Source organism: Suncus etruscus, chromosome 9 (genome assembly GCF_024139225.1).
Source record: "Suncus etruscus isolate mSunEtr1 chromosome 9, mSunEtr1.pri.cur, whole genome shotgun sequence".
NCBI classification, from domain to species: Eukaryota; Metazoa; Chordata; class Mammalia; order Eulipotyphla; family Soricidae; genus Suncus; species Suncus etruscus.
Genome location: NC_064856.1, coordinates 59,384,035 through 59,394,151, shown reverse-complemented (window position 1 = coordinate 59,394,151; position 10,117 = coordinate 59,384,035). Strand labels below are relative to the sequence as shown.

Here is a 10,117-nt window from a genome sequence, read left to right as displayed (position 1 = left end):
GTGCTCTAGCTTCTCTCCCTTGGCTCCTCAGAGGAAAAGAATTTGGCTTTAATTCTGAAAATGAGGACACTGTCCAAGAGGCCAGTTAGAACCCTGAAAAGTTCATCTGGGGGACTAGCACAGTCCTAAAAGGAAGGAGAGGTAGGGATGCGGTTGCTGGGGGAAGTTGGTTTATTCATTCTGCAACTTTTCTTGATTCTGATGTCTACTATGAAATGTGTCCTAGAATGGGTCAGAGAGTGAGTCCTGGGGGCCAAGTGGTAGTACAGTGGCAGGGCATTTGCCTTACACATGGCTGACCCAGGATGGATACAGGTTCGATCCCCATCCCCGGCATCTCACATGGTCCCCCGAATCAGGAGTGATTTCTGAGTGCAGAGCCAGGAGTAATTCCTGAGCACCACCAGGTGTGGCCCAAAATAACAATAACAATTATATTAATAATAATAATAATAATAATAATATTACTAATAATAAAGTTTTTTTGTGGTTTTTGGGTCACACCCGGCAGCGCTCAGGGGTTATTCCTGGCTCCAGGCTCAGAAATTGCTCCTGGCAGGCACGGGGGACCATATGGGGCGCCAGGATTCGAACCGATGACCTCCTTCATGAAAGGCAAACGCCTTACCTCCATGCTATCTCTCCGGCCCCAATAATAAAGATTTTTTTTAAAAAAATTTTTAAAAAATGGGGCCCGGAGAGATAGCATGGAGGTAAGGTGTTTGCCTTTCATGCAGGAGGTCATCAGTTCGAATCCCGGTGTCCCATATGGTCCCCCGTGCCTGCCAGGAGCAATTTCTGAGCATGGAGCCAGGAATAACCCCTGAGCGCTGCCGGGTGTGACCCAAAAACCACAAAAAAAAAAAAAAAAAATTTTTAAAAAATGAGTGAATCCGCTTCCTGGGAGCCGGGAGTCTAGCAGGAAGAGGTTTGGCAGGCCCACGCCATGCCGGAGGCCTGCTTGGCCAGGCCTAGGGGGGGGGTGCGGGATTTGGGTAACCCCAGCACCCCTCTGCCGCCTTGCTCCAGATCTCCAGGGCTTCCCCGGGCCACACCCCTGGGCAAGCCGGTGAGTTGGGTCCCTTGGTGGAGTTTGAAGGTACCCTAGGCCTTCCCCCACTATCCATGCGGCTCCTTAGGGAGGGTCTGGGTGGGGCTCTGAACTTCTGAACTTCTGTCTAGCAGGAGGAGGTTTGGCTGGCACTGGTAATCTCTGTCCAGTCTACATTTTCAAAATCGCGCGGGGGCGATAGCCCCCGCGCGCACAAGAAACATTAATAGTACTCTCACAAGAAACATTAATAGTACTCACTATCATTGAATTATGTTTTTATGTATGCAGAATGTCCATTTTGTACTCTGCCCTTTTGCATACCCCTTCATAAGTTCATATTTCTCTTTAACTTCTTTAACTCCTATCATCATTACTCCTTTTTTACCCTTTCTAACTTAAGTACTGTTGAGTCCTAATTCACAGACCAAAGTGGTGCCCTAGAGTTAACACCCACCCAACTATTTTAAAAGGCATAAAAAGGACACATATTTTTTCAACATTTTATGGGTGTTTTCTTTGACGGCTATAACTTTTGCTAAATACTTTCTTATACAATGATGATCCCCCCCCCCCATGTTTTTTATCTTCTCTTTATGAACTGCTCATATGGAATTTGGTGTGAAAGAATCCCTCAGTTTAATACTTATGTTTGAACCAAGTCATGGGTCTTGTTGGAAATGTTCTTATGCCCCCATATATCTGATAGCACCACGTGGCTTTATATCTTGTTTGCGTAGGCACAATAACATAGGAAAATACTATACATACCAATAAGTTCTTATCTAATAGAAATGGGAACTCACAAATCTTGTAGTGCAATGAGACCTTACACCCTGAACATTGACATAAAGACCTGGCACAGGCCTCAGAAGAATGGGCATTCTCCATTTACCCCTTGATCTACAGAAGACATTTACAAAACATCCAAGGTTGTATATAACATCACCCGGAGGCATTCCTGTACCGGGGACGACCCTACAGCTGCTCAGACATCGATCTACTCAAAAGAGACATCCCTTAACACTGAGAAGACAACAAGAACAATGACCTGTTTACTGGACAGGGCTTGCTGTATTGCCCCTTTATGGTGAGGTTTGTCTATAACATCACCTGGAAGCAATCCTCTACCACGGAAGACCCTACCACTGCTCAGACATCGTCCTGCTCAAAAGAGACTTCCCTTAACACTGAGAAGACTTAACAACAACAACCTGCTTACAGGACAGGGCTTCCTGCATTCCCCTTTCATGGTGAGGTGAAACGAAAAGGCACTCCACATCATGACTTCAATGTAGGACATGCAGATTCCAGAATCTTTAATACAGAAACATGAGACCAACAACAGAGACTGTGTGATAAGTGTGTTGGCGCTACGGACAATGTCTTGGAGTGAACGATAACTTTCCTGAGGCCTAGAGTTGGTCTTATGCCAGGAAACTTCAGGGGTAGGATCTCTTTGTATTTAGGCCAAGGCTATTCCTTTCCATGCCTCTCATATTTTGGTGGGCCTATGCAAACAACAATTGCCACTCTAACACCGTTTTTACTGTGCTCCTTTGACTCTAATCCTTAAAACACACCCACTTAAAATTTGAGGTTAACTTAAGCTAATATGCATGTACATGGAAATGTAAAAAATACTATGCCTCTAATGTTTAAGGAGTTACGTAAGTTTGATGGCTTTAGATTGCCTTGTGTGCTGTTAAGAAATATTATAATGTGCTACAATCTGGGGACTTGAGGGAAAAAGTAATTGCACATGGATTCTGTTTTATTTATCTTAACTTTCTTTGGTGAAAATTCAAAGTTAGGGGCCGGGCGGTGGCGCTGGAGGTAAGGTGCCTGCCTTACCTGCGCTAGCCTAGGAGACGGACCGCGGTTCGATCCCCCGGCGTCCCATATGGTCCCCCAAGCCAGGAGCGACTTCTGAGCGCATAGCCAGGAGTAACCCCTGAGCGTTACCGGGTGTGGCCCAAAAAAAGAAAAAAAAAAAAAGAAAATTCAAAGTTAAGATATCAGCAAGGGGACTTCTTCTGATAATTATGTTATGGGTGATTGTCCTTCCACTGTAACTTTACCTTATCCTCTTTCTTTGCATCTTTTGTTGTCATAATTCATAATAAAAAATTATAAAAAAAATGAGTGAATCCTTTCCATGTGGGGCCATGTTGGCATCCAGGGTGGAACTAGAGGTGCAATGAGATACACAGTAACTGCCCTCTATGTCCAACTCCCCATCACAGGAAGAAACTAGATCAAGAGGGCTGATGTGACAGCACAGGGTGTAAGGCATTGCCTTGGATGCAGACAATCAGGGTTCAATCCCCGACTTCCTATATGGTTCCCCAAGCCTTCCAGGAGTGATTTCTGAGTGCAGAACCAGGAATAACCACCTGAGCACTGCAAGATGTGACCCCAAAACAAAAACAAACAAAAGAAATTGAATCAAGACTCCCTGCTTCTCCCCATTCAGAAATAAAGAAGAGGGTGGAAGATGTCACCCTCTACCCCATAGCACCCACTAGAAGGGGGTGGTGGTGGCTGTGGTTGCCATATGTGAACACAAAAGTCCTAAGATTAGTTTTCTGTTGTGTCTTTGTCTAAGTTGAAACAGACCCAAAAAGTCAAAGTATGACAATTTTGTCTCTATAATACATAACTTTGAGGGTCAGTAGACAATTAGGAATCATTCACCCAGGTTATGCTTCTGTTTCTGTGCTCTGTGTTTCTGAGCTCATACAACAGGAAGTCTGGTAGGACTCGAGGAAGACTCCATCCGTGGAGATGAGAATTAAAATGAGACCTTCATTTCAAAAACTTATCTAGTATAACTGGAGGGTATCATGAAAAGTGAAAAAAGTCAGAGAGAAAAGGACAAAGAAGAAATGATCTCACTCATCTATGGAATACAGAGAGACAAAACAAGGGAATAGACAGTATGGAACAGGACAACTCTTGGCCTTGGTTTAAAAAACTTATATGTGGAGCTGAAGAGAGAACACAGCGGTAAGGCATTTGCCTCGAAAGCAGCCAATCCAGGATGTCCCATATAGTCCCCGAGCCTGTCAGGAGCAATTTCTGAGCACAGAGCCAGAAGTAACCCCTGAATGCCGCCGGGTTTGACAAAAAAAAAAAAAAAAGTAAGGGGCACAGCGGTAGAGCATTTGCCTTGCAAGCCAATCCAGGACAGACCTGGGTTTGATTCCCAACATCCCATAGGTTTTCCCAAGCCTGCCAGGAGCCATTTCTGAACACAGAGCCAGGAGTAACCTCTGACTGCCACCGGGTGTGCCCCCCCCCCCCCAAAAAAAAAAAACTCTTATTACCAGGCCGATGTAATAGCACATCAAGTAGGGTATTTGCCTTACATGTGTATGACCTGGCATCCCATATGGGAAGAAAGAAAAGGAAGGAAGGAAGGAAGGAAGGAAGGAAGGAAGGAAGGAAGGAAGGAAGGAAGGAAGGAAGGAAGGAAGGAAGGAAGGAAGGAAGGGAGGGAGGGAGGGAGGGAGGGAGGGAGGGAGGGAGGGAGGGAGGGAGGGAGGGAGGGAGGGAGGGAGGGAGGGAGGGAGGGAGAAATGGAAAGAGGGAGAAATGAAGGAAAAATTTCAGATTACCAAGCAATGGGGGAAAATGGGAAAAGAGGGGGGAAAATGAAGTAGACCAGAGGTGACTTAGGAACTGTGGTAGAAAATCTTGGACAATTGGTTGGTGATGAATGCAGTAACTTTGTACATCAATACCATTAACTTTAATATTATTATAACAATGTTACTTAACTATATAATGTGTGTGAATCAAATAGTTTTTATTGAAAGAAAGATGTGAAGGCAGAGAAAGAAAGGAATGTGTGTTCGAGAGAACAAGGGAGGACCAAAGAGATAGTACAGTAGGTAAGGCACTTGCCTTGCACACAGCTGACCCAAATCAAGCAACCTTATGTCTTTCTGTTCCCCTGAGCCCACCAGGAGTGGTGAAAGACAGACAGACAAACAGACAGACACAGATACAGACACAGAGATAGAGACAGAGAGACAAAGACAGAGAGACAGAGACAGAGAGAGAACACGAGTTTCTCCAGAGAGGAAAAAGACCCAAAGATAATTTCCTGTTTGTTTCATTTTGGAGCCACACCTGGTGACACTCAGGGGTTACTCCTGGCTCTGCACTAAGAGACTACTCTTGGCAGACTGAAGGAACCCTATGGGATACTAGAGATCAAATCTGGGTCAGCCACATGCAAGGCAAACCCCCTACTTGCTGCACTATTGGTTTGCCCCCAAAAGTTTGTTTTTTGGGGGGTTTTTTTGGGTTTTTTGTTTGTTTGTTTTGGTTTTTGGATCACACCCTGCATTGCTCAGGGATTACTCCTGGCTCTATGCTCAGAAATCACTCGGGGGACCATATGGGATGCTGGGATTCGAACCACTGACCTTCTGCATAGCCAGGAGTAATCCCTGAGCATCACTGGGTGTGGCCAAAAACTAAAACAAAACAAAAAAAGAGATTTCTGTCTTTTGTTTTATTTTGTTTTGGGGCCACACCCAGTTGTGCTCAGGGGTTACTCTTGACAGGCTCTCAGGACAATATAGGATATAGGAGATGGAGCCCATGTAGACTAAGCATCTACAAAGCAAGCACCCTATTTGCTATACTATTTCTGGCCAAAATTTATCAAGGTGAGTCCTTATTATAGGTAGTAAATTATCTTAACAATTGTGGCTCAAACTCTGGGGGCTTGGGGACAAAAACTTTGTTTTGAAGTTTTGGGCTTTGGAGGGTTGGAAGGGGTGTTTTTGTGGGGGCACACCTGGTGACCCTTTGGGGTTACTTCTGGCTATGCGCTCAGAAATCACTCCTGGCTTGGGGGACTATATGGGACGGTGGGGATAGAACTGCTATTAGTCCTAGGTCAACCACGTGTAAGGCAAACGCCCTACTTCTTGAGCCACTGCTCTGGCCCCTATAGGTATGTTTTTTATTGATGGTTTTTGGTTTTGGTTTTTAGTTGAAGAGACACATTTGGTGGTGCTCAGAGCTTAATCATGGTTTTGTGCCTAGATATCACTCCAAAGTGTATTCATAGAACCATATGCTATGCTAGGGATCAAACCAGGACCTATCACATGAAAGCAAGCACTTTCCCACTCTCTGGCCCTTGAGGAGGGTTTTGGCCTGCATATTCTCCATATATCAATGGATATGCTCCCCTAAATGTTTTCCTAGGTATCTTGCAGCAGACTAGTAACTTTCTAGCTAACTCAGACTTGAAGTCACAGAGGCACAGCACCTCTCCAATCCAACACAAATCTGGACACTAGCGAAAAGAGCAAATACCAAAAATTCTCAAAAGGAGATCCTCTCAGATAAAACTTGGTTTTGTTTTCCTAAATGCACCTATATATACCCTATTTAGGAAAAAGATAAGGAAGGGATTAGGAAAGAGCAGGAATGTACCCATACCCTCTAACCCTTGAGCTAAAAGGTGCAGGAGGAAAAGACAAAAGAAAATGTTGTTGAGAAGCTGAAAAGATAGCACAGCTGGTAGAGCCTTGCACACAGTGACCCTGTTTCCATTCCCAGAATCCCATATGGTCAGGTGAGTACCCCCAGGAATCATTCCTGAATGCAGAACCAGGAGAAACCCCTCAGTATCACCAAGTGTGGCCCAAAAAAACTAATTGATTACCGTATTTGCCGGCATATAAAACGACTGGGCGTATAAGACGACCCCCTAATTTTGCAGTTAAAACATAGGTTGAGGCCTATATTTGCTGTATCAGACAGAACGTTCCTGTGCTGCAACTGTATGTACCACAGTGAGCCAATCACAACAAGCAAAGGTTCAAAGGGTATACTGTAATAGACTTCCTCTCTGACTCTGGCCCATTTGAGCAGGCTTTTGACTGTGTACAGAACATTGTCTAATTTGCATGCATCAAAAGCCTGCTTGGATTGGCCGAGTTAGAGAGGCAGTCTGAGCAGCCTGCAGTGATTGGTGCAGGATCGAGTAGGAAAATTCATTTTGTGGCAATATTAGACAATTTTCATTTAGCGGCATATTGAAACATTTTTCGGGACATACTCGGTGTATAAGACGACCCTCGATTTTCGGATGACCTTTTTGTTCCAAACATCGTCTTATACACCGGAAAATACGGTAATTAATTAAAGTAGAATAAGAAAGTATTGTTGATTCCTGGGTCTCTATTTCATCACTGTGTTCAGGATTTCCAATTTCTGTCACTTATTTTTCCAAAAGCAACTCAATTTGCTGTCCCCCTAAAACACAAATTAAGTTAAGTGTGTTCCTCCATCAATACTGGTGGGGAGCAGGAATGATGGTAGCAATAAAGGAATAATTCAGAGAGTGCAATTAAGGGTGGGGGATTTATTCTGCTTGTTAAATTATAAATTTCCAGGGCAAGAAATATAGTTTAATGATCTGGGGCATATGTTTTACAGTCAAGAGGAGACAACTTGATCCTCCCACTACCACCACCACTACTTACCTACAAAACACACACACACACACACACACACACACACTTCCAAGAGACCCAAAATGCAAAAACAAGTTTGCCATGCCAGGTGTCATTCAGAGGTTATTCCTAACTGTGCTCAGAAATTACTCCTGGTAAACTTAGGGAACCATATAAAAAGCTGGGAATAAACTCAATTGACTGCATGCAGAGCAAATATCCTGCTAGGTTATCACTAAGATGTATAGGCCATTCTGAGTAATTTTGTTTCTGCAAAGGAGGCAGTGTGCTAAATAAGACTGGGAATTTTTTTCTTAATCTCTTATTTCTTCATATCAATTTTGCTCCCCTGGGTAGTGATGAAGACACCCTCCTAATTCTTTTTTTTTTATTATAACTGGAGCAAATGATGTAAAAATATGGAACGCTTCACGAATTTGCGTGTCATCCTTGCGCAGGGGCCATGCTAATCTTCTCTGTATCGTTCCAATTTTAGTATATGTGCTGCCGAAGCGAGCACAACCCCTCCTAATTCTTAAGATACAGTTTAACTGCCAGATAACACTTTTCCTCCTTGCATCTAACAGCACCAAACATCTCAAAGATTTTTTTATAATATCTTTATTTAAGCACCATGATTATAAACATGTCTGTAGTTGGGCTTCAGTTATAAAAATATAAACAATCCCTTCACCAGTGCAACTTCCCCATCACCAATGTTCCCCAACTCCCTCCTCCCCTACCTCCTGCCTGTATTCAAGACAGTCAATCTTTCTCTCACTCATACCATTGTCATGACAGCTGTTAATGTAGGGGTTTTTTTTGGAGGGGGGTCACACCCGGTGCTCAGGGGTCACTCCTGGCTCTATGCTCAGAAATCACTCCTGGCAGGCTCAGGGAACCATATGGGATGCCGGGATTCGAGCCACCGACCTTACCTCAATGCTATTTCTCCGGCCCCGTACAACAGTTTCTTTAGCCACTCATCTGTTGTTGGGCATCTGGGTTGTTTCCAGATTCTGGCTATTGTAAATAGCGCTGCAATGAATATAAGTGTGCAGAAGGCATTTTTGTGTTGTGTTCAGTGTTCCTAGGGCATATCCCTAGAAGTGGTATAGCTGGATTATATTGGAGCTCAATTTCCTTTTTTTTTTTTTTTTTTTTTTTTTTTGGTTTTTGGTTTTTGGTTTTTGGGCTACACCTAGTGATGTTCAGGGGTTACTCCTGGCTATGCATTCAGAAATCGCTCCTGGCTTGGGGGACCACATAGGAAGCGGGAGAATGGAGAATCGAACCACGGTTGGTCCTAGGCTAGTGCAGGCAAAGCAGATGCCTTTAGTGCTTGTGCCACCACTCCAGCCCCTCAATTTCCAATTTTTGAGAAATCTTCATATGGTTTTCCATAAAGGCTGGTCTAGACATCATTCCCACCAGCAGTGAGTGAAAGTTCCTTTCTCCTATCCCTGTAAGCCAGCCCTGATTGTTCTTGTTTTTTTCTTTCTTTTTTTTTTTTTGTTTTTTGTTTTTTGTTTTTGGTTTTTGGGTCACACCCGGCGGTACTCTGGGGTTACTCCTGGCTGTCTGCTCAGAAATAGCTCCTGGCAGGCTCGGGGAACCATATGGGACACCGGGATTCAAACCAACCACCTTTGGTCCTGGATTGGCTGCTTGCAAGGCAAATGCCACTGTGCTATCTCTCCGGGCCCTTGTTTTTTTCTTTCTTTCTTTTTTTCTTTTTTTTTTCTTTTTTTTTTTTTTGGTTTTTGGGTCACACCCGGCATTGCTCAGGGGTTACTCCTGGCTGTCTGCTCAGAAATAGCTCCTGGCAGGCTCGGGGAACCATATGGGACACCGGGATTCAAACCAACCACCTTTGGTCCTGGATTGGCTGCTTGCAAGGCAAATGCCACTGTGCTATCTCTCCGGGCCCTTGTTTTTTTCTTTCTTTCTTTCTTTCTTTCTTTTTTTTTTTCTTTTTTTTTTTTTTTTTTTTTTTTTGGTTTTTGGGTCACACCCGGCATTGCTCAGGGGTTACTCCTGGCTGTCTGCTCAGAAATAGCTCCTGGCAGGCACAGAGGACCATATGGGACACCGGGATTCGAACCAACCACCTTTGGTCCTGGATGGGCTGCTTGCAAGGCAAATGCCACTGTGCTATCTCTCCGGGCCCGTTCTTGTTTTTTTCTGATGTAGATTTTGTTTTGTTTTGTTTTGTTTTTAGGTCACACTGGCAGCGCTCAGAGCTTACTCCTGGCTCAATGCTCCGAAATTGCTCCTGTCAAGCTACGAGGACCATATGGGATGCCGGGATTTGAACCACCGTCCTTCTGCGTCTAAGGCAAATGCCTTACCGCTGTGCTATCTCTACGGCCCCATTATTTCTTTCTTTTATTTTATTTTACTTTACTTTTTTTTTTCTTTTGGTTTTTGGGTCACACCCAGAGGTGCTCAGGGGTTACTCCTGGCTGTCTGCTCAGAAATAGCTCCTGGCAGGCACGGGGGACCATATGGGACACTGGGATTCGAACCAACCACCTTTGGTCCTGGATCGGCTGCTTGCAAGGCAAACACCGCTGTGCTA

The 10,117-nt window shown here is 44.3% G+C and overlaps 1 non-coding gene across 1 annotated transcript; it reads right to left on the bottom strand.

Moving 5' to 3' along the window:
- Positions 1-7,949: 7,949 nt before the first annotated feature.
- LOC126019612 (U6 spliceosomal RNA) lies at positions 7,950-8,056 on the bottom strand. The gene has a single exon (XR_007499246.1). It is a non-coding gene; the product is annotated as a U6 spliceosomal RNA (small nuclear RNA).
- Between the last annotated feature and the right edge of the window lie 2,061 nt (positions 8,057-10,117).